Here is a 20927-nt window from a genome sequence, read left to right on the forward strand (position 1 = left end):
GATTTTTGCTACTCTAATGTTCAATACTTTTGTTGCTTTGCCCAAATAAGTCTCTTCTCCTTGTTTGCAGTCCTCTGTAGTGGCTGTTTTTTTTTTTTTCTTTCAGCAGTTTGACTATAAAGGCATGCTTGTCGCAGTCTCCTCTGGACAGTAAACGTTGAGCTTCATCTGCTGCTGGATGTCTGTGCATCGTTTATGAGAGCTGTTATCTCAGGTGCTGTCAGTTTGTGCTTTCTGAGGCTGGGTACTCTGATGAGCTTAGGGGTGCTTCACACACAGCGAGCTCACTGCCGAGATCGCTGCTGAGTCACGCTTTTTGTGACGCAGCAGTGACCTCATTAGCGATCTCGCTGTGTGTGACACTGAGCAGCGATCTGGCCCCTGCTGCGAGATCGCTGCTCGTTACACACAGCCCTGGTTCGTTTTCTTCAAAGGCGCTCTCCCACTGTGACACACAGATCGCTGTGTGTGACAGCGAGAGAGCGACAAATGAAGCGAGCAGGGAGCAGGAGCCGGCGTCTGACAGCTGAGGTAAGCTTGTAACCAAGATAAACATCGGGTAACCAAGGTGGTTACCCGATATTTACCTTAGCTACCAGCCTCTGCAGCTCTCACGCTGCCTGTGCTCCGGCTCCGGCTCTCTGCACATGTAGCTGCTGTACACATCGGGTTAATTAACCCGATGTGTTCAGCAGCTAGGAGAGCAAGGAGCCAGCGCTAAGCAGTGTGCGCAGCTCCCTGCTCTCTGCACATGTAGCTGCAGTACACATCGGGTTAATTAACCCGATGTGTACTGTAGCTAGGAGAGCAAGGAGCCAGCGCTCAGTGTGCGCGGCTCCCTGCTCCCTGCACACACAGCTAAGCGGTGTGCGCTGGTAACTAATGTAAACATCGGGTAACCATACCCGATGTTTACCTTAGTTACCAGTCTCCGCAGCTTCCAGACGGCGGCTCCGTGCAAGCGCAGCGTCGCTTGCACGTCGCTGCTGGCTGGGGGCTGTTCACTGGTCACTGGTGAGATCTGCCTGTTTGACAGCTCACCAGCGACCATGTACCGATGCAGCAGCGATCCTGACCAGGTCAGATCGCTGGTCGGATCGCTGCTGCATCGCTAAGTGTGAAGGTACCCTTACCCTCTGCAACAGAGGTACTTATTGGGCTTCCTTTCCAGGGACTGTCCTCATGAAATCCAGCAATCATTAGGAAGTGTCGGCCTTTTGCTTTGAATGACTTCAACACATCTGCGACCATAGGACATCACTAGTCTCTCACACTGCTCTGGTGTGATTTTGGTCCACTTTTCTTCCAGTCTCTTCCACAGTTCTTTGGCTGCTGTGGGTTTCTTGGCCATTACTTTGCCACCAAGGATTTTCCAGATGATTTCTATTGGGTTTAGATTAGGTCTCTGGGCTGGCCATTTCATTGTTTCAATGTTTTCTGTTTTGAGGAACTGCTTTACCCGTTTTGCTGTGTGACAGGGGGCATTGTCCTGCATGAAAATTGTTGGCTGATTGAGTGATGAATGCAAGTAAAGCTGGGTTTACACACTGCAACATCTCAAACGACATCGCTGTAACGTCACCGGTTTTGTGACGCTATAGCGATGTTGTTTGCGATGTTGCAGTGTGTGAAACCTATCAGCGACCCGGCCCCTGCTGTGAAGTTGTAATCGTTACAAATCGTTCAGCATGAAGTTTCAGTGTGTGAAGACTTTGCAGCGACTTTGTTAGCAACTTCCCTTTCAAAAGGCTGCTTATCAATGTCCCCAAACAACCAGCTAGGTCGCTCTGCAGGTCCGGATCGCTGTTGAGTTGTTGGCCAGGTTTGCCTGTTTGAACGCTCACCAGAGACTTAGCAGAGACTTAGGGAGGTCGCTATTGCGTCACCAAACCGGTGACGTTACAGCGATGTCCTTTGCGATGTTGCAGTGTGTAAACCCAGCTTAAGGAACCACGTGTTGTTGAAGAAGATTCTGATACACACTTGCATTCACTCTGCTATGTAGCTGTATGAGAGGTTCAACTACTGCTGGAGAAAACATTCCCCAAGCCATGACACTTCCTCCACCACCTTTCACTGACTTATTAAAACACGTTGGGTTCAGTTTTTCCCCAGTTTGTCGATGAACATAATGTTTTCCATCAAACCCAAAAAAATTAAACTTGTTTTCATCAATAAAATAAACTGTGGACCACTTCTCCTCTGTCCACACAACATGCTCCTCACCAAAGGTGAGTCTAGCCATTTGATTATTTCTGATAATGAGAGATTTGGTCACTGCAGAGTGGGCTTTCAGTCCACATGCTCTTAAATGTTGTGACACTGTATGACGAGACAGAGCCATACCCTGTTCAGTGCTGAACTGCTGAGCAATTCTTGGGAGACTTGAAAAAATTTGTGATGTTGTAAAGCTGCAATATTCTCGAAATCACAGACTTGGAACCACCAACTTCTCTCACTATGGCTGATAGGGTCACACTTTCGCCTTCATCTGGACAACCTGCTGCTGGAGGGTTCTCAGTCACTTTGGAACAGCACATCATTTTTGCCAAGTCAGTGCAAACTGGAAACTTAGGCTGCCAGTTAAATATGGTTTGTCAGATAATTAGTACCGGGTGCCAGATTAACACCAATAAGATGCAGGTATCTGAAAGTGTTCTCTAATTATGATCCATGTACTTAAACATTTATCTCATTTACATTTTTATTATGTGTTTTAGCATAAATTCAATTTATGAAATAAGCTTAAAATACTACTAGTTTACTCATGTTAGGAGATAATCACATAGCACTACACAATGACCTTAACATTTAGGAAGTTGTATGTTGTTCTCTAATTTTGATCTCCAGTGTAGATGCACTGTTGTTTCTCTATATTTAGTTGAGTGGTTCTTGCAATATTCTGGCTCAACACTGTATAGAAATGTGTATGAACACTGCCTCTGCAACATACAATTGATGAATGCAAACACTTTCTGAAGGCAGGTGATCCCACAAATGAACACTTGACAAGGCATACCTGTTCATTGTCAGATTTCCCAAGTGACTTTCTGATGAAAGTGCTTGAGAAAATGCAAATGATGTGTAAAGTTATCATCCGATTAAAATGGGGTATTTTTAGGAATTTAACCCCTTAACGACCTTGGACGTACTGAGTACGTCATGGTCACATGGTGCTAAACGACCCATGACGTACTCAGTACGTCCTGGCGAAATCGCGGTCCCGGAGCCCCTGGGAGTGAAATTTGTTTACCTAAACGGTGGATTCGGGAAGGAGGGGACCTCTGCCTGACCTCAGGAGGGGTGGTGCCTCCTCCCCGAACCTACAGAGGCTGTGATTGGCTGACGAACGCCGCTCAGCCAATTACAGTCACTGTAATGTGTCAGCCATTGAAAATGGCTAACACATTGCAATCCAGCCATAATCAGTGCTGCTGTAGCACTGATGACTGGCTGGAGCTGGGTGAACTTTGTTTCACCCGCCCCCAGCTCTGATTGGAGAGACCGGCCTTGTGACCGATCTCTCCCAATCACTGTGGATCTTGTGCCGTCACCGCTACCCTCAGCTTCACTCCGTCCGTGAAAGCTGATGAGAGCGGTCGCTGCAGGTGCCCATCGGTAAGTTATAGCACCCCCATCCCCCGCCGCTCCCCGCCGAGATTCCCCGCCGAGATCCCCCGCCGCTCCCCGCCGCTCCCCGCCGAGATCCCCCGCCGCTCCCCGCCGAGATCCACCGCCGCTCCCCGCCGAGATCCCCCGCCGCTCCCCGCCGAGATCCCCCGCCGCTCCCCGCCGAGATCCACCGCCGCTCCCCGCCGAGATCCACCGCCGCTCCCCGCCGAGATCCACCGCCGCTCCCCGCCGAGATCCACCGCCGCTCCCCGCCGAGATCCACCGCCGCTCCCCGCCGAGATCCACCGCCGAGATCCACCGCCGCTCCCCGCCGAGATCCACCGCCGCTCCCCGCCGAGATCCACCGCCGCTCCCCGCCGCTCCCCGCCGAGATCCACCGCCGCTCCCCGCCGAGATCCACCGCCGCTCCCCGCCGAGATCCACCGCCGCTCCCCGCCGAGATCCACCGCCGCTCCCCGCCGAGATCCACCGCCGCTCCCCGCCGAGATCCACCGCCGCTCCCCGCCGATCCACCGCTGGTCGCCACGCCGCTTTACACGCCGCTGTCCCTGCCCGCCACGCCGCTGTTCCCGCCGCTGTCCCTGCCCGCCGATCCACCTCTGCTGCCCGCCACGCCGCTGTCCCTGGTCGCCACCGTCCCCTTTCAGTCGCACCCACCTTTTTCAGCCGCCGCTGCACCCGATCGGCCGCCGCCTCCATCGGCTGCCACTGCACCTAATCGGCTCCCCCCCTCCATGTGCTGCCTCCCCCCCTCCATGTGCTGCCTCCCCTCCCCCCCTCCATGTGCTGCCTCCCCCCCTCCATGTGCTGCCTCCCCCCCTCCATGTGCTGCCTCCCCTCCCCCCCTCCATGTGCTGCCTCCCCTTCCCCCCTCCATGTGCTGCCTCCCCTTCCCCCCTCCATGTGCTGCCTCCCCTTCCCCCCTCCATGTGCTGCCTCCCCTCCCCCCCTCCATGTGCTGCCTCCCCCCTCCCCTCCCCCCCTCCATGTGCTGCCTCCCCCCTCCCCCCCTCCATGTGCTGCCTTCCCCCCCCATGTGCTGCCTCCCCCCCATGTGCTGCCTCCCCCCCATGTGCTGCCTCCCCCCCATGTGCTGCCTCCCCCCCATGTGCTGCCTCCCCCCCCATGTGCTGCCTCCCCCCCCATGTGCTGCCTCCCCCCTCCCTCCATGCCTTCCCCCCATGTGCTGCCTTCCCCCCCATGTGCTGCCTCCCCCCCATGTGCTGCCTCCCCCCCATGTGCTGCCTCCCCCCCATGTGCTGCCTCCCCCCCATGTGCTGCCTCCCCCCCCATGTGCTGCCTCCCCCCCCCATGTGCTGCCTCCCCCCCATGTGCTGCCTCCCCCCCCATGTGCTGCCTCCCCCCCATGTGCTGCCTCCCCCCCCATGTGCTGCCTCCCCCCCCATGTGCTGCCTCCCCCCCATGTGCTGCCTCCCCCCCATGTGCTGCCTCCCCCCCATGTGCTGCCTCCCCCCCCCATGTGCTGCCTCCCCCCCCCATGTGCTGCCTCCCCCCCCCATGTGCTGCCTCCCCCCCCCCATGTGCTGCCTCCCCCCCCCATGTGCTGCCTCCCCCCCATGTGCTGCCTCCCCCCCATGTGCTGCCTCCCCCCCCATGTGCTGCCTCCCCCCCCCATGTGCTGCCTCCCCCCCCATGTGCTGCCTCCCCCCCCATGTGCTGCCTCCCCCCCATGTGCTGCCTCCCCCCCCATGTGCTGCCTCCCCCCTCCCTCCATGTGCTGCCTCCCCCCCCATGTGCTGCCTCCCCCCTCCCATCAGACTCTGCCCCCCTCCCTGATCTGCTGCCTGCTCTCTCCCATCCTTTTCACCCTCCTTCATCTGCTGCCTCTTCTGTCTGCTGTGATTCTGCTGCCTAGATCCATCCTGTAAGGTAGGTATCCCCATCTCACCCCCCCATCCTCTGCCGCTCCTCCATCCGCTGCGCCATTTCCCATCATCCATCCGCTGCGCCCTTTCCCATCCTCTGCCGCTCCTCCACCCGCTGCGCCCTTTCCCATCTTCCATCCGCTGCGCCCTTTCCCATCTTCCACCCGCTGCGCCCTTTCCCATCTTCCATCCGCTGCGCTCTTTCTCATCTGCCGCCCCGCCCTCTCGCATCGCATTATCCAGCGCAGTTGCTCGCTTCCAGACTGCAGTGGATGATGCGATACGAGACTCGTGCATTGCTCTCACGTTTGGCACTGGTCTTAGTGGCAGGCGCTCTTTTTTTTTTTTTTTTTTTACTGATGTCTGTATTTTTTATTTCGCCAAACTAATTTTTTTTGTATGGGGGGGGGGGGGGGCTAGTTTCCAAAATGGGATCACATGTGGGGGAGCTCCATTGTTTAGGCACCTCAGGGGGGTCTCCAAATGAAACATGGCGTCTGCTAATAATTCCAATCAATTTTACTGTGAAATGGCGCTCCTTCTCTTCTGAGCCCCGCCGTACGCCCAAACAATTGATTTCCACCACATATGAGGTATCGTCGTACTCAGGAGAAATTGCACAATACATTTTATGGTGCATTTTTTTCTGATACCCTTGTGGAAAAAAAAGCTACCTGTTTGAAAAAACAATTTTGTGGTAAAAAAAAGAATAAAATATTTTCACGGCTGAACATTACAAACGCTTGTGAAGCCTCCAGGGGTTCAAAGTGCTCACTAAACAGCTAGATAAATTCCATGAGGGGTCTAGTTTCCAAAATGGGGTCAATTGTGGGGGAGCTCCATTGTTTAGGCACTTCAGGGGGGTCTCCAAATGAAACATGGCGTCCGCTAATAATTCCAACCAATTTTGCTGTGAAATGGCGCTCCTTGCCTTCCGAGTCCTGCCGTGCGCCCAAACATTTGATTTCCACCACATATGGGGTATCTGCGTACTCAGGAGAAAATGCACCATAAATTTTATGGTGCATTTTTTCCTGATACCCTTGTGATAAAAAAAGCTACCTGGTTGAAGCAACAGTTTTGTGGTAAAAAAAAATTTTTTTCTTTTCACGGCTCAACGTTATAAACTTCTGTGAAGCCCCCAGGGGTTCAAAGTGCACATCAAACATCTAGAAAAAATATTTGAGGGCTCTAGTTTCCAAAATGGGGTCATTTGTGGGGGAGCTCCATTGTTTAGGCACCTCAGGGGGTCTTCAAACCCGACATGGCGTCCGCTAATGAGTGCAGCTAATTTTGCACTCAAAAATTCAAATTGCGCTCCTTGCCTTCCGAGTCCTGCCGTGCGCCCAAACATTTGATTACCACCACATATGGGGTATCTGCGTACTCAGGAGAAAATGCACGATACATTTTATGATGCATTTTTCCTGATACCCTTGTGAAAATACTAATTTTTATGGCTAAAGTAACATTTTTGTGTTAAAAAAGTAAAATTTTCATTTTTTCGTCTACATTGCTTTGGTTGCTGTGAAGCTCCTAAAGGGTTAATAAACTTCTTGGATGTGGTTTTGAGCAGAGTGAGGGGTGCAGATTTTAGAATTGGGTCACTTTTGGGTATTTTCTGTCGCCTAGGTTTCTCAAATCACTCCAAATGTGATGTGGTACCTAAACAATTTTTTTTTGTAAATTTTGTTGGAAAAATGAGAAATTGGTGATGAACTTTGAACCCTTCTAACTTCCTAACGGAATTTTTTTTTTTTTCAAAAATTGCGCTGGTGTAAAGTAGACATGTGGGAAATGTTATTTAGTAACTTTTTTGTGTGACATATTTCTCAGATTTATGGGCATAAAATTTCAAATTTTGAAAATTGCAAAATTTTCAAAATTTTCGCTAAATTTCCGAAATTTTCACAAATAAACGCAAAACATATCGGCCTAAATTTACCACTGACATGAAGTACAATATGTCACGAAAAAACAATGTCAGAATCGCCAGGATCCGTTGAAGTGTTCCAGAGTTATAACCTGTCAAAGTGACACTGGTCAAAATTGCAAAAAATGGCCGGGTCTTTAAGGTGAAAACAGGCTGGGGGCTGAAGGGGTTAAGGTTAAGTTTCAATGATGAGTTATGAATAACCCTCTTCAAATAAAACCATGCCAGGAAGGGAATGACAGACTTCAATATCCAAACCTGCCTATCATTCCATAAAAATCCAGGAATTACCAAAATCCTTGGCAAATTACCGTATACTTTTCTAAGGATATCCAGCCTTCCTGTTTTGTTTTTTGTACCCCACCCAGCCTTTCCTGGATAAAAGTTATACTTCCTGAAGCCAATTTTCCAAAAAGAGGAATCTTGGAGAAATATAACCTCCCCTCTCCCCTGACCACTTGATCTGTCAGCGAGGGTGCATTTTTTTTTTATTATACTTGCTTATATAGCGCCAGCATATTTCATATCTCCTTGCAGATATTATCATCACTGTCCTCATTGGAGCTCACAAGCTAAGTGTCAGTATTTCTTTGGCGTGTGGGAGGAAACCAGAGTATTTGGAGGAAACCCACCTTAACATATTATAGTCTGTCTTTGATCTCGGCAGCACGTCACCTGTTTACATAGGACCATGTGCTACTGATAACAAAGATATAGTGTCTGCCCTTCTCAGCCGATTTTAGTTTTGCATTTTAATTTTTCCTCCCACCTTTTAACCTATTCCCAACTGCTCACTGATGATAAACGTCGGCAATTGCTGGGCATTCTGCAGCTTAAATGTTTCTCTACGGTCGGCGGTTAGGCTGGGGTCGGTACCCCCAGAGTCCCGCAAATGTCTTCGTTCCAGTGCATAACTCTAATGCTGACCAGCAACATTTTTGGGACCTGATTGTATCAGGTCCTAAAGATGTTAACCCTTTGCAATCTTCCAATAGCAATTACGGCATATAGAAGTTGTGAGAGGGAATGGGCTGCTTCTCTCACCTATCTGGAAGCTGAAGGTTGTCATGGAAGCTGTAGCTGAAATAATGACATCCGGGTCTGTCTGTCTGTACATGTACAGTGGCCTGTTAGACCCAGCCAGAAGAAGGGTCTAACAGGAGATCTGTCAGTCTAGCACTGACAGATGTAAGGTATTGCCATGCTTGTGCATGGCAATACATACGCCAGCAATCAAAATAATTAAAGTCCCATAGAGGGACTCACTTAAAAAGTAAAAAAAAAATTAATAAAAGTTGTAAAAAAAACCCCCAAAACATTGAAAAAATCCCCAAATAAACAACAAAAATGAAAAAAATATTATACCAATAAATGTTAATTTATGTAAAAATAAAGAAAAAATATAGACATATTTGACATCTCCATGTCCGTAACGACACAATCTATAAAACTGTCACACTATTTAACCCCTTCAATGAACAGTGTTAAAAAAAAAAATGTAGCAAAAACCAATGCTTTTTCATCATACTACCCTCCAAAAAGTGGAGTGAAAAGCGATCACAAAGTTGAACGTAAATAAAAATGATATAGTGAAAAACATAATTTTGTCCCGCAAAAAACAAGCTGCCATACTGCTCCAACAGCATAAAAATAAAAAAGCTATAACTCTCAGAATATAGCAATGCAAAAACAATTTTTTTTTTTTCTAATAAAATTGTTTCTATTGTGTAAAAGGGGCAAAACATAATTTTTTTTTCTAAAATGTGGTATCGCTGTAATCATACTAACCCGAAAAAATAAACCTGGTTTACTACTTTTACCAATACAGTAAGCGATGTAAAAAGAAACACAGAAAAAAACAATTCCTGAATTGCTGTTTCGTGTTCATTCTGTCTCCCCCCAAAACTTTATTTATAAGAAAAAAAAAGCATTTTAGTATGTTACCAAACAAAGTTACCAAACGTAAAAAACTATAGCTGAAATCGCAACGATTTGAAGAATAAACCTGTCTAATCACTTATATAATCACTTGACCTGCTTTTGATTTATCTTCTTTCCAAAGATCGCAGTAAGGCTCGCCATACATTTTTCCTGCGCTCTACGCTGAGCGCTTACACTGGGGTTCACGTGTAAATCTCTGAAATATACGTTGTTCAGACAGGAGAGTCCCTATAATGAGGCAGAAGGATTCCTTTTTTTTACTGTGTCTGTGTTTGATCCTGTGGTGTCCATCTTTTCAGTGGTGCATTACAAATGCAGTTAAACCGTTTTACGCACTTCTGAAAAGGACACATCTTAAGAGAGGCCAGACGGAGTCCAGAGTAACTTTGCTGTCTCATTATAGGGAATGTATATGTCGTGAGTGTCATCTGAGTCCCGTCATTCAGAGATTTAGATGGAAAATACTATGTAAGTGTTCTGCGTAGAGCCGGGATAAATGTGATCCAAAATTTTATGTAAAATGTTCCCAATAAAAGCTTCAACTCAATCCACGAAAAAAGTCTATATTCAGGTCCATCATATCTCAGTGAAAATATAGGGGACTTTCACGTTACTGATAACACAAAGGCTGTGGAAGGGCGCTATTGCTCGCCCCAAAAGAAATTGAGCAAAACCTGCCCTCGCAAATCCCTCCCTTCTTCGGAGCTGCATAGTGTGCCTAAACCAAATTTAGTGTCCATGCTTCTCATTACTGTACTTAGGAGAACCCGCTTAATTTACAGGGTGCATGTCTCCAGAAGAATAAGCTGTGTACAATGTAGGGGCACTACAATGTATGGGCACCTCAATGGGAGTTTTGCAATTTTACTCAGCAACATCCATTGCTGCTTGTTTCTGGAAAACACCTATGGAGTCAAAATCGTTAGTACACCTGCTGATAAATTGCCAGAGGGGTGTATTTCCAAAATGGAATCATTTGGGGGGTTTCTGCTTTTTTGGCACTTCTTGGCTCTGTTTATGAAGTCTAAAAAGTAATCTAGGAAAATCTGTATTCCAAGAGTCTAATAGTGCTCCTTCCTTCCTGAGTCTCGCAGTGTGGCTAAGCAGTACTATACGGTAACGTATGGGGTATTGCCACGTTTAGCAGAAATTGTGACAAATTTTGCTGCCAGAGACTCTGGCACTATGACATGGCACCTGCACACCAGAAATTTCATAACAAATTGTACCATTTGTTTTCTCCAAATGCCCCTTTTTGAAAATTAAAAACATTGGGCCAAAACTACATCTTATTGAAAAATATAATAATTTTTTATTTTATATAGCCCAATGTTTTACAATTCTGTGAATCACCTAAGTTAAAAATGCTCACTACTCTCCTGAATGAATTCTGCGAGAGCTATAATTTCCAATATGTGGTCACTTATGGGGGTTTCTGCTGTTTTGGTTTGTCAGTGGCTTTTTGTATGTGACATGGCATTCACAATCTATTCCAGCCAAAATGGCGCTCCAAAATTCAAATAGCACTTCTTTCCTTCTGAGTCCCTGCCATGTGCCCAAACAGTAGTTTTCCCCCACATGGGAAGCATTGCTGTACTCCGGAGAAATTACAAAACAAATTGTATGGTCCATTTGCTCCTGTTACCCTTGAAAAATAAAAAAATTGGGGCTGAAGCTATATTTTTGTGGGAAAAACTAATCTTTTTGTTTTCACTGTTCAACGTTGTAAAATCCTGTGAAGCACCTATGGGTTCAAGGTGGTCACCACACCTCCTGAATAAATTCCTTGAGGGGTGTAGTTTCCAAAATGAGGACACTTGTCGGGCATTTTCACTGTTTAGGCACATCTAAAGGCCCTGTCACACACAGAGATAAATCTTTGGCAGATCTGTGGTTGCAGTGAAATTGTGGACAATCAGTGCCAGGTTTGTAGCTGTGTACAAATGGAACAATATGTCCATGATTTCCCTGCAACCACAGATCTGCCAAAGATTTATCTCTGTGTGTGACAGGGCCTTAAGGCTCTGCTATCTATTCCAGCTAATTTTGCACTCCAAAAATCAAATGGCACTCCATCCCTTCCGAGCCCTGCTATGTGCCTATACAGTAGTTTTCCACCACATATGGAGTATTGGGATACTCAGGAGAAATTGCACAACAAATTTTACAGTCCATTTGGGGCCAAATCAACTTTTTTTTTGGTAAAATACGGTAGTTTTTTTTATTTCTCATTTCCCTGGCTCAACATGAGGGGGTCTATTTTTCAAAATAGAATTATATATGCGATGTTTCCTCTTTTTAGGCGCATCTGGCACTCTGCAAATGTGACATGCGGTCCGCTATCTATTCCAGCCAATTTTGCACTCCAAAAGTTAAATGGTGCTCCTTCCCTTCCCAGGTAAATCTTAATGCAATGTAAAATTTACCTGGAAATAAGATTTGCCAGGTCAATACGATTACAGAGATGCCAAATGTATGGGTTTTGTTGTTTGTTTTTTTTTTACTATTTTATTGGCTTTAAAAAATTATGAATTTCGTAAAGATAAAAAATAAAAAAACTAGAAATGCAAATTGTTGTAGTTGCATTTACTTGGACCTGTTATCTTTTTATATTACCGAGAATGGAACTGTGTGATGGCTTGTTGCTTTTCCTCGTCTAAGTTTTGGGTACATACTATGCTTGGATAACTTCTTGTTGCACTTTTAGGCCTCAGACACACGGCGAGAAAAACAGTGCGAGTGGAATGCGATAAAAAATCGCATTCCACTTGGACTAATATTATGCTATTACTCTCAGCATTCTGCGGGTGCAATGCGATCCTGTGTCACTTGCACCCATTCAAATCTATGGGGCGAGAGAAGCATCGCACTGCTCTCGCGTTGCACCGGTGTGACGCGAGAGCTGTAAGATTCTCGCATCAGCCGGCAACGGAGGAGATGGGGAGATAAATCCCTCCCTCTCCTCCTCAGCGCCGGCCCTCCCCTCCGCAGCACTGGCCCGCCTCTCCGCAACTGTAGTCTGATCGCACTATCGGTCCACAGTCGCATGACACTCGGCTCCCACTGTGCTGCGAGCATGTGCCAGAGTGTCATGCGAGCACTCGCAGTAATCCCCGCATGGACTATGCTTTAATGTTATTGCAGCACACCAAAAACGACAATTGTGGTGTTTTTGATTTTTTTTTTCTGGCATTTACTGATTAGCGTAATTAATTTTATACTTTAATAGAACAGACTTTTTTTTTTCTTTTACTTGTTAGTTCCCCATTAGGAGACGTGAACCTGCTATTATTTACTCACTCTTACTATATACAGTATTAAAACACTTGCTGTATATAGTAAAAATCTGAGTCTTCTCTGACAACAGCCACAGACCGGATGTCAGAGAACAGATCACATGATCATAGGATTTCTTCATGGTGTTTACCAATTGGCTTATTTAATTTTGACTGATTGGACTTTTCTGGACGCAGTGATACCAAAAATGTACTGTATATTTTTTTCTTTTTTTTTTTCTTTATTCTTAATTAGGAAAAAAAAGGGTGATCTGAATTTTTATATTTTTTTTTAATATTTTTAAACTCTTTTTGATGGTTTGATCTCAGTATTACTGTATATATTAAAAATCTTGGTCTTCTCTGATGAGCCAGACAGACACAGACTGGCCATAACAAAAGAGATCACCTGACGGGTATGGGGGAAGTCAGCAGGCCACCGGCTATCATAGCAAGCCATTGGCACCCTGCGATCGTGTCATGGGGGGGGGGGAATGGGCATTTGATCTAATGTAGGGATCGGATCGCGGCCTTTCATGGATTGAGAGTAGCGACGAGCGAACCCGAACTTTAAAGTCCCGTGGTTGTACCGACACAGCTTTACATGTGCAAAAAACATGAGAGAGCAGCTCTGTCCTTTGTACGCTCGGTGTTCGGCCCAGTGCGAGCCAGTGGCAGTATTTGAATGTCTCCCATTGAGGGAATATCAACGTTATTGGATGCAGTGTGCACAAATAAAAAAATAAATAATTGAAAAACCCCGCCCATCCTATTCAGAGGTGTTCTGTGTATGGGTGGCTGCATGTGGGCGGAGACCCAAACTGTCCAATCAGTGACTTCAAATCAATTTCGGGTCATTTCCAGGTCCAGAGCAGAACCTTATCTAAAGTCCGTCTGAACCGGCCATACCAAACTTCCACGGTTCTGCTCATCTCTAATTGACAGCGATATATTTAAAAAGCTAGCAGTAACAATTTTTGGATTCCCCATTGCTGTTAGAGGCACATGCCAGCTATATAATATAGCCAGCATCTACTTTCTGAGCTTACTCTAAAGTCCCTTACACACTTTATGATGTAATGATGGCTCATGGAGCATGAACTCCTTAATGACCAGGCCAAATTTTGGAAATCTGACCAGTGTCACGTTATGACGTAATAACTCTGGAACACTTCAACAGATCCCAGTGGTTCTGAGAATGTTTTTTCATGATATATTGGATTCCATGATAGTCGTAAATTTAGGATGATATTTTTGTGAAAAAAAAAAAAAAATCGGAATTTTTCCGAAAATTTCTCAATTTTCAAACGTTGAATATTTATGACATAACCAGATAGAGATGTCAAATAAAATAGTTAATAAATAACATTTCCTACATGTCTACTTTATATCAGCACAATGTGTTTTTTTTTGTTAGGAAGTTAGAAGAGTCTAGTTCATTAGCAATTTCTAATTTTTTTCACCAAAATTTACAAAACCATTTTTTTAGGGACCACATCACATTTGAAGTGACTTTGCGAGTCCCATGTGACAGAAAATACCCAAAAGTGACACCATTCTAAAAACTGCACCCCTCATACTGCTGAGAACCACATCCAAAAAGTTTATGGACCCTTCAGGTGCTTCACAGGAATTATTGTTAAGTGGAATGAAACAAAAAAATGTTTACCAACAAATGTTGCTTTAGGCCCAATTATTAATTTTTAGAAGGGAAAGCATGACAAAATGGACCCGACAATCTGTTACCTGGTTTCTTCTGAGCGTGCTGATACCCCACATGTGGTTAGAAACATCTGTTTGGACAAACATAAGGGCTCCGAAGGGAAGGAGCATCATTTGAATTTTGCAACACAGATTTGGATGAAATAGATTGCCAGCACTATGTTGCATTTGCAGGGCCCCTGAGATTCCAGAACATCAGAAACCCCCAAACGTGACCCCATTTTGGAAACTAGACCCATCAAGGAATTTATGTAGGTATGTGTTAATCATTTGATCATTCTGAACATATAGGTGATTCACAGAGCTTTTAAAAATGTGGATGTGAAAATTTTATATTTACTTTTTTTTTTGTAAAATGTTATTTTAGTCCAAAATTTGTCATTTTGACAATGGATAAGAAAACAGACCCCATAATTTATTACGCAATTTCTATCGAACACAGTGATACCTGATAGATGGTCAAAAACTAATGTTGGGGCACATGGAAGGGCTCGGAAAGCGAACAGCGCTATTTGAGTTTTGAAATCGAAACTTGGAAGTTTCGCATTTACAGAGCCCCTGTGGTGCCAAAAATGCAGAAACCCCACAAATGACCCCATATTGGAAACTTCACTGCATAAGGAATTCATCTAGGGGTATAGTGAGTATTTTGAACACACAAGTGCCTCACAGAATTGTATAACATTGGGACATAGAAATATAACATTGTAGTGGTAAAAATTGTTTGTTTTTTTTATTAGCTGCAATTTTGTCATTTGCTCAAGGGCTAATGGTGAAAATAGACCTCACAATTTATTGCGCGTTTTCTCCCAAACGCGATTATGCCCTATCTGTCATCAGAAACTACTGTGTTTGGCCACACATCAGGCCTGAGCAGGAAGGAGCGCAATTTGGTTTTTGGAGTATAGATTTTGCTGGAATAGTTTGTGGGCGATGTTTACAGAGCCCCTAAGGTGCCAGAACAGCAGGAAACAACCCAAAAGTGATGCCATTGTAGAAATTACTCCTCTCAATTAGTTTACCTACGTCTGCAGTGATGATTTTGTAGCATACATGCTATGCTTTTTTCTGAAGAATTACAAATATGCCAGGCCAGTTTAGTGCCCATACATTGTGCTCCAGGTATTGTAGTGCCCCCAAAGCATTGTGTCCAGCTTGTGCTTCTTGAGACATGCACCCTGTAAATTGTGAAGTGCGCTTTTCCCACTTTCCTCAATAATGCCACACACGTGGTCGCTTACTGCGGTTGGGGGGCTTAGAAGGAAGGGGACATGTAGCTTTAGGAGCACAAATTTCACTGGATTGTATCTGTTGGGTGAGAGCTTTTGCTATTCCAGAGTCTTTGTTCTACCAGTAACGTAGGACCTCCCGATATTGTCAGTGACCACACCTGAGTGCGGGCTGGTTCTGTGGGAATAAGATAGGGGTTTTATTGGTAACATTTCGGGGTATAGAACATTTTTTTTTATCTCTTTCAATATAAGGCTGTGATCACATTCTTGTGTTTTGCGTGGAGCACTTATGTCTAAGTTTCTATGTAAATCCCCCAAAAATGTGACTTAGGCGAAACCCTCAACAGAACCACTCACTCTAATGAGGCAGATGGAGACACTTGACTGTGTTTGGCATCTGTTTCGCTGGTGTCCATCATTTTAGACATGCACAGAACTATGATCTTTCTACATTTGTGCTCTAAAAAGATGCCGAAAATGGTGGGACACCGCTGGAAAAGAGACCAGACGGAGTCCAAGGTGACTCCATCTGCCTCACTATAGTGAGTGGTTTCATAGTGGGTTTTGTTTCAATCATGGTTTTTGGGATTTACATGGAAAGTGCTCAGTGAAGAGCACAGGATAAATGTTAGCTGAGCCTTATTCCGATTTTTGGGAGGCAGAATGAAGAAATAGACAGCAGTACAGGAATAGTTGTTATTTTTATTTTTGCACCGTTCACCGTGCGGTATTAGTGATAAGATGCATTCATTCTGCAGGTTGGTGCAATTAAAAGTTATACCAGTTCTATATAGTTTTTTATGTTTTACTTCTATCACACAGTAAACACATTTTTTTATAACAATACTCTAATATTCTGAGAGCTGTATATTTTTTGCAAATAGGGCTGTATAAGGGCTTATTTTTTGCGCAATGAGTTGAAGATTTTTTGGGTACCATTTTGGGGAACATAGCATTTTTTGATCACTTTGAATTTAGATTTTTCAGATGAAGAATGAACAAAACCCAGCAATTTACTTATTGTTTTTTTTTATATTTTTTTTGCGTGGTTTCCTATGCAGTAAAAATTATACGTTCGATTTATTTCCACAATTTTGTTTACATATGACTTTTTGATCACATTTTTATTCACTTTTTTGTGTCTGTATGATGAAAAATTCGTGTACAGCGCCGCTCAGAGGCAGAATTGGCTGAACAAGGTATATAGAACAAGCCTTCCGTATCAGTTTTACAGGGATGTGGCCACTATTGCAGAGTAGTGAACCACCCCTTTAACACCTAAAGTCATCCAAGAAAAGTAAAGCCACGAACAAGCAATAGTATCACTGGGTAGACAGTAAGCTGGCAGGTCGTGTGATGCTCTGGGCAATGTCTTAGTGGGATACCTTACGTCCTGTCAATCATGTGGATATTACGGTAGTTATCACCGGCCTGAACATTATTGCAAAGTACACCTCTTCATGTTTTCCCTAATACTGTCAAGAAAACAGGAGAAAAGAGTGTTTTTTCTGAAAATATGAATCAATTTTTATTAAATAGTCTTTGTATCAAAAAATGTAATAAAAATTACAAACAAGGTACATAAAATTACATAGAAAAATAGTCCTAAGAGATGATGGAAAGTATTGCATGAAAGCACACGGAACTGTGGTCACCTGATTTTAATTCATATATAACAGGCATGCAAATTTGCAAGAAGTAAGGAAGCCTGTTGCCGGATGCGAAACGATCATAGGGGGGGCCTGTTCTTTGGACTCCTTTGTGTGTCTGCACTCGACACTTTATACAGGTATGTTATGATTCTTGGCCTTGGACCCTCAATTATGGGAATTCTGAGCCATTAAAGGCCGCTTTACACGCAACGATATCTCTAACAATATGTCGTCGGGGTCGCGGAATTCGTGACACACATCCGGCGTCGTTAGCAACGTCGTTGCGTGTGACACCTATGAGCGAGTGTTAACGATCAAAAATACTCACCTAATCGTTGATCGTTGACACATCGTTCATTTTCAAAATATCGTTGCTGGTGCTGGACGCAGGTTGTTCGTCGTTTCTGAGGCAGCACACATCGCTACATGTGACACCCCGAGAACGACGAACAGCAGCATTCCTGCGTCCTCCGGCAACGAGGTGGGCGTGTCGTTAATGCGGCTGGTCTCCGCCCCTCCGATTCCATTGGCGGGCTGCTGAGTGATGTCGCTGTGATGCCGCACGAACCGCCCCCCTTAAAAAAGAGGTTGTTCGCCGCCCACAGTGACGTTGATAGGAAGGTACGTACGTGTTACGCGTCCTAGCGATATTGTGCGCCACGGGCAGCGATTTGCCCCTGACGCACAAACTTCGGAGGCGGGTGCTTTCACGAGCGACATCGCTAGCGATGTCGCTGCGTGTAAAGCAGCCTTTAGGCTTTACTCCTTGCTCGGTTTAGCCTTCTTGGCATCCGGCAACAGGCTTCCTTACTTCATGCAATTTTGCATGCTTGTTATATATGAATTAAAATCTGGTGACCACAGTTCCGTGTTCTCTCACACAATACTTTCCACCATCTCTCTGGACTATTTTTCTATGTAATTTTATGTACCTTTGTAATTTTTATTGCATTTTTTGATACAAAGACTATTTAATAAAAATGTATTCATATTTTCAGAAAAAAACTTTTTTTTTCCTCCTGTTTTCTTGACATGTATTCCTGAGTGTAATTATGTGGTGGCTTTATATTGGGTAACACTTGTTGCCCTTTTAGGCCATCTAACTTTGTATACCGTATGGATCCATTCCCTAATACTGGTAGCAGTTGTCTCCTTCAGTAGATATTGTGTGCTTCCACACTGCACATATTGGTCAGGAATGGTTTGAGGAACGTTTCTGAACATTTTTAAGGTGATGACTTGGCCTCCATATTCCCCAGATCAGTGTACGATTAAGCATGCCCTGACATAACCTGGAGCTGATGCCGGAGCCAGGCGCGGGATTACTCTACCCTAACCTGTGCCCCTTCCCTTTGTAGAGGAGCAGTTTATCTGCAGTTTACATTTTGAGGTTATGACATACATTTAAGGTGTTCTCCTGGAGGGAAGCTTGTTCTTTGTGATGATAATACATGGTGATGGATGCCAGGATGTTTTAGCTTTTGATTATAAAAGCCATAGATAAAGAGATGCCTTTTATTTGACAGAACCCGAGGGATAAGAATGTAAAAATAAACCTAGTGCGAGGGCAATGTGTCCCGGCAGCTCCGAACATCACTGACACGTCTGCTTGTCTACGGCTTATTATACTGTAAATTCCAGCAGCTAATGACCGGATTTACTAATTTATATCCTTGTGAGTCATTCATCAATGTATTTGTTACTCGTGTCGGCCTTCTCTATACCATTGGATATCTTTCCTCTAAATCTGGATTTGCCTAATTTTTTCTAGCTGCTCTATATTTGTGTACCATGCAAAGCACGACTAGTTTAGCATCAAAGTGGGATTTATTGGCCATAAAAGACATTTGCATGGGAAAGTACCCACATATATTACTACAGAATACACATCTGAAATGACAGCCGAATGCTAAGCATATGTAGCTCTGTGGATGTGATTTACCAAACACAGCACTAACTAGAAGACAAATGACACTATGTGGTACATATATTCAGTATAGTACTTTAACCTCTTCACGACTGGATAATTTTATTTATTTTCCTTTTTTCCACCCCTTCTTCCATAAGTTATAACTTTCTGTTTCCCGTCCACCTAGCCATATGTGATGGGATCGCTTGTGGTATACATAGCAGGGTATCAGCCGATTCCTGAGAAGAAAACTTAATCTGTGACATCTATATGCTGCCAAAGATCCAGTGGTCATATAACCTCGCCCCCCCGCTGGTGTGGGCAGGTTTATACAGAGCTCAGCATTCAGAGAACTGCTAGAACTGCCACAGATAAAGCTGTGATTTGATCAAAACTGCGCAAGCAGCCCAGTAAGTGATACTTCACTGAAATCGGGGTCTCTGGCCCTACAATGTGCCGCGTTATTAGGTTGTAAACAGATTCCTTTAAGTGAAAACTCCTTTAAGAAATAATTTGTTTAATGATTATATGTATTTAGCAACTCTACCTTCTATTGCAGATTGAAACCAAATCTGTAGTGGGAAGAGGGACACTTATTAAGGTAAGACAACAACACTAAATGGTTAAAATTATATTTCTTCACTATTCCATGTGGGTGACAGCTGTATGAGGCATGCATGAGCTTAGAGTATATGATAAAGTTGCTGGGAGCTAACATGGGGCTATGTGTCCTATATACATATATAGTATATATATATATGTGTGTGTGTGTGTGTATGTGTATATATTCTTACCAATGTCGTGTTTTATTGAATAAAAGGGAACATGTCAGTTTAAAGGAGAGCAATAAAAACTGAACAGATTTTTTTTTACACTGAAATCCTTACTCATTTGGGCTTATGCGTTCAATGGGAAGTCCAGCTAGTGGTTGTCAAGCCTTACCTGTATCAGTGTATACAAAGATAACTGTCAATCCCTGTTTAAGACTGCCCGCTGGACTCTTAAGCATAAAATGACCAGAGATTATAAATGCATAAATTACGAGCTATAGTAAATCATTTCTTAAAAAAGTATATACTTGGACAAATCTGCTCAGCTTCTCCTGCTCTATACATTGCTGCCTACAGGTAGGACTGCATGTACATTGTGACAGGCTCCGTAAGCGCCCTGCAGATCAATGGGGGTTAGGTTCATGAGACATGCATGATCACTCAAAACACTGTCTTAAAACGCTCACTTCAATAAGCAAAAATTCTTAGCTCCTTTCCATGAGTGCATACACCAGGTCATGTGCAGCCTCATTAACTTTCTATTGAGTCTGCACATGTTCATGAAGGAGCTGAGAATTTCGACCAACTGAAGTGAGCACTTTAGGACAGTGTTCTGAGCCATCAGTGGGGGTCTTAGGCGGGCTTTGCACGCTGCGACATCGCAAGCCGATGCTGCGATGTCGAGCGCGATAGTCCCCGCCCCCGTCGCAGCAGCGATATCTCGTGATTGCTGGCATAGCGAACATTATCGCTACGCCAGCTTCACATGCACTCACCTGCCCTGTGACGTTGCTGTGGCCGACGATCCGCCTCCTTCCTAAGGGGGCGGGTCGTGCAGCGTCACAGCGATGTCACACGGCAGGCGGCCAATAGCAGCGGAGGGGCGGAGATGAGCAGGATGTAAACATCCCGCCCACCTCCGTCCTTCAGCATTGCAGCCGGGACGCAGGTAGGAGATGTTCCTCGCTCCTGCG

General features: G+C 44.8%; 1 protein-coding gene across 14 annotated transcripts in view; it reads left to right on the top strand.

Moving 5' to 3' along the window:
• The window catches only part of NFASC (neurofascin), a 209810-nt gene that overhangs the window by 51501 nt on the left and 137382 nt on the right, over window positions 1–20927 (top strand). For 13 of the 14 annotated variants that reach the window (XM_075335668.1, XM_075335673.1, XM_075335662.1 and 10 more), the window contains exon 2: window positions 19743–19784. The exons of the other annotated variant lie outside the window; for it this stretch is intronic. The gene's annotated coding sequence lies outside the window, so the exon portion shown is untranslated. The remainder of the gene's footprint in view (window positions 1–19742; window positions 19785–20927) is intronic. 14 annotated transcript variants of the gene reach the window in all.

Source organism: Anomaloglossus baeobatrachus, chromosome 2 (genome assembly GCF_048569485.1).
Source record: "Anomaloglossus baeobatrachus isolate aAnoBae1 chromosome 2, aAnoBae1.hap1, whole genome shotgun sequence".
NCBI lineage: Eukaryota > Metazoa > Chordata > Amphibia > Anura > Aromobatidae > Anomaloglossus > Anomaloglossus baeobatrachus.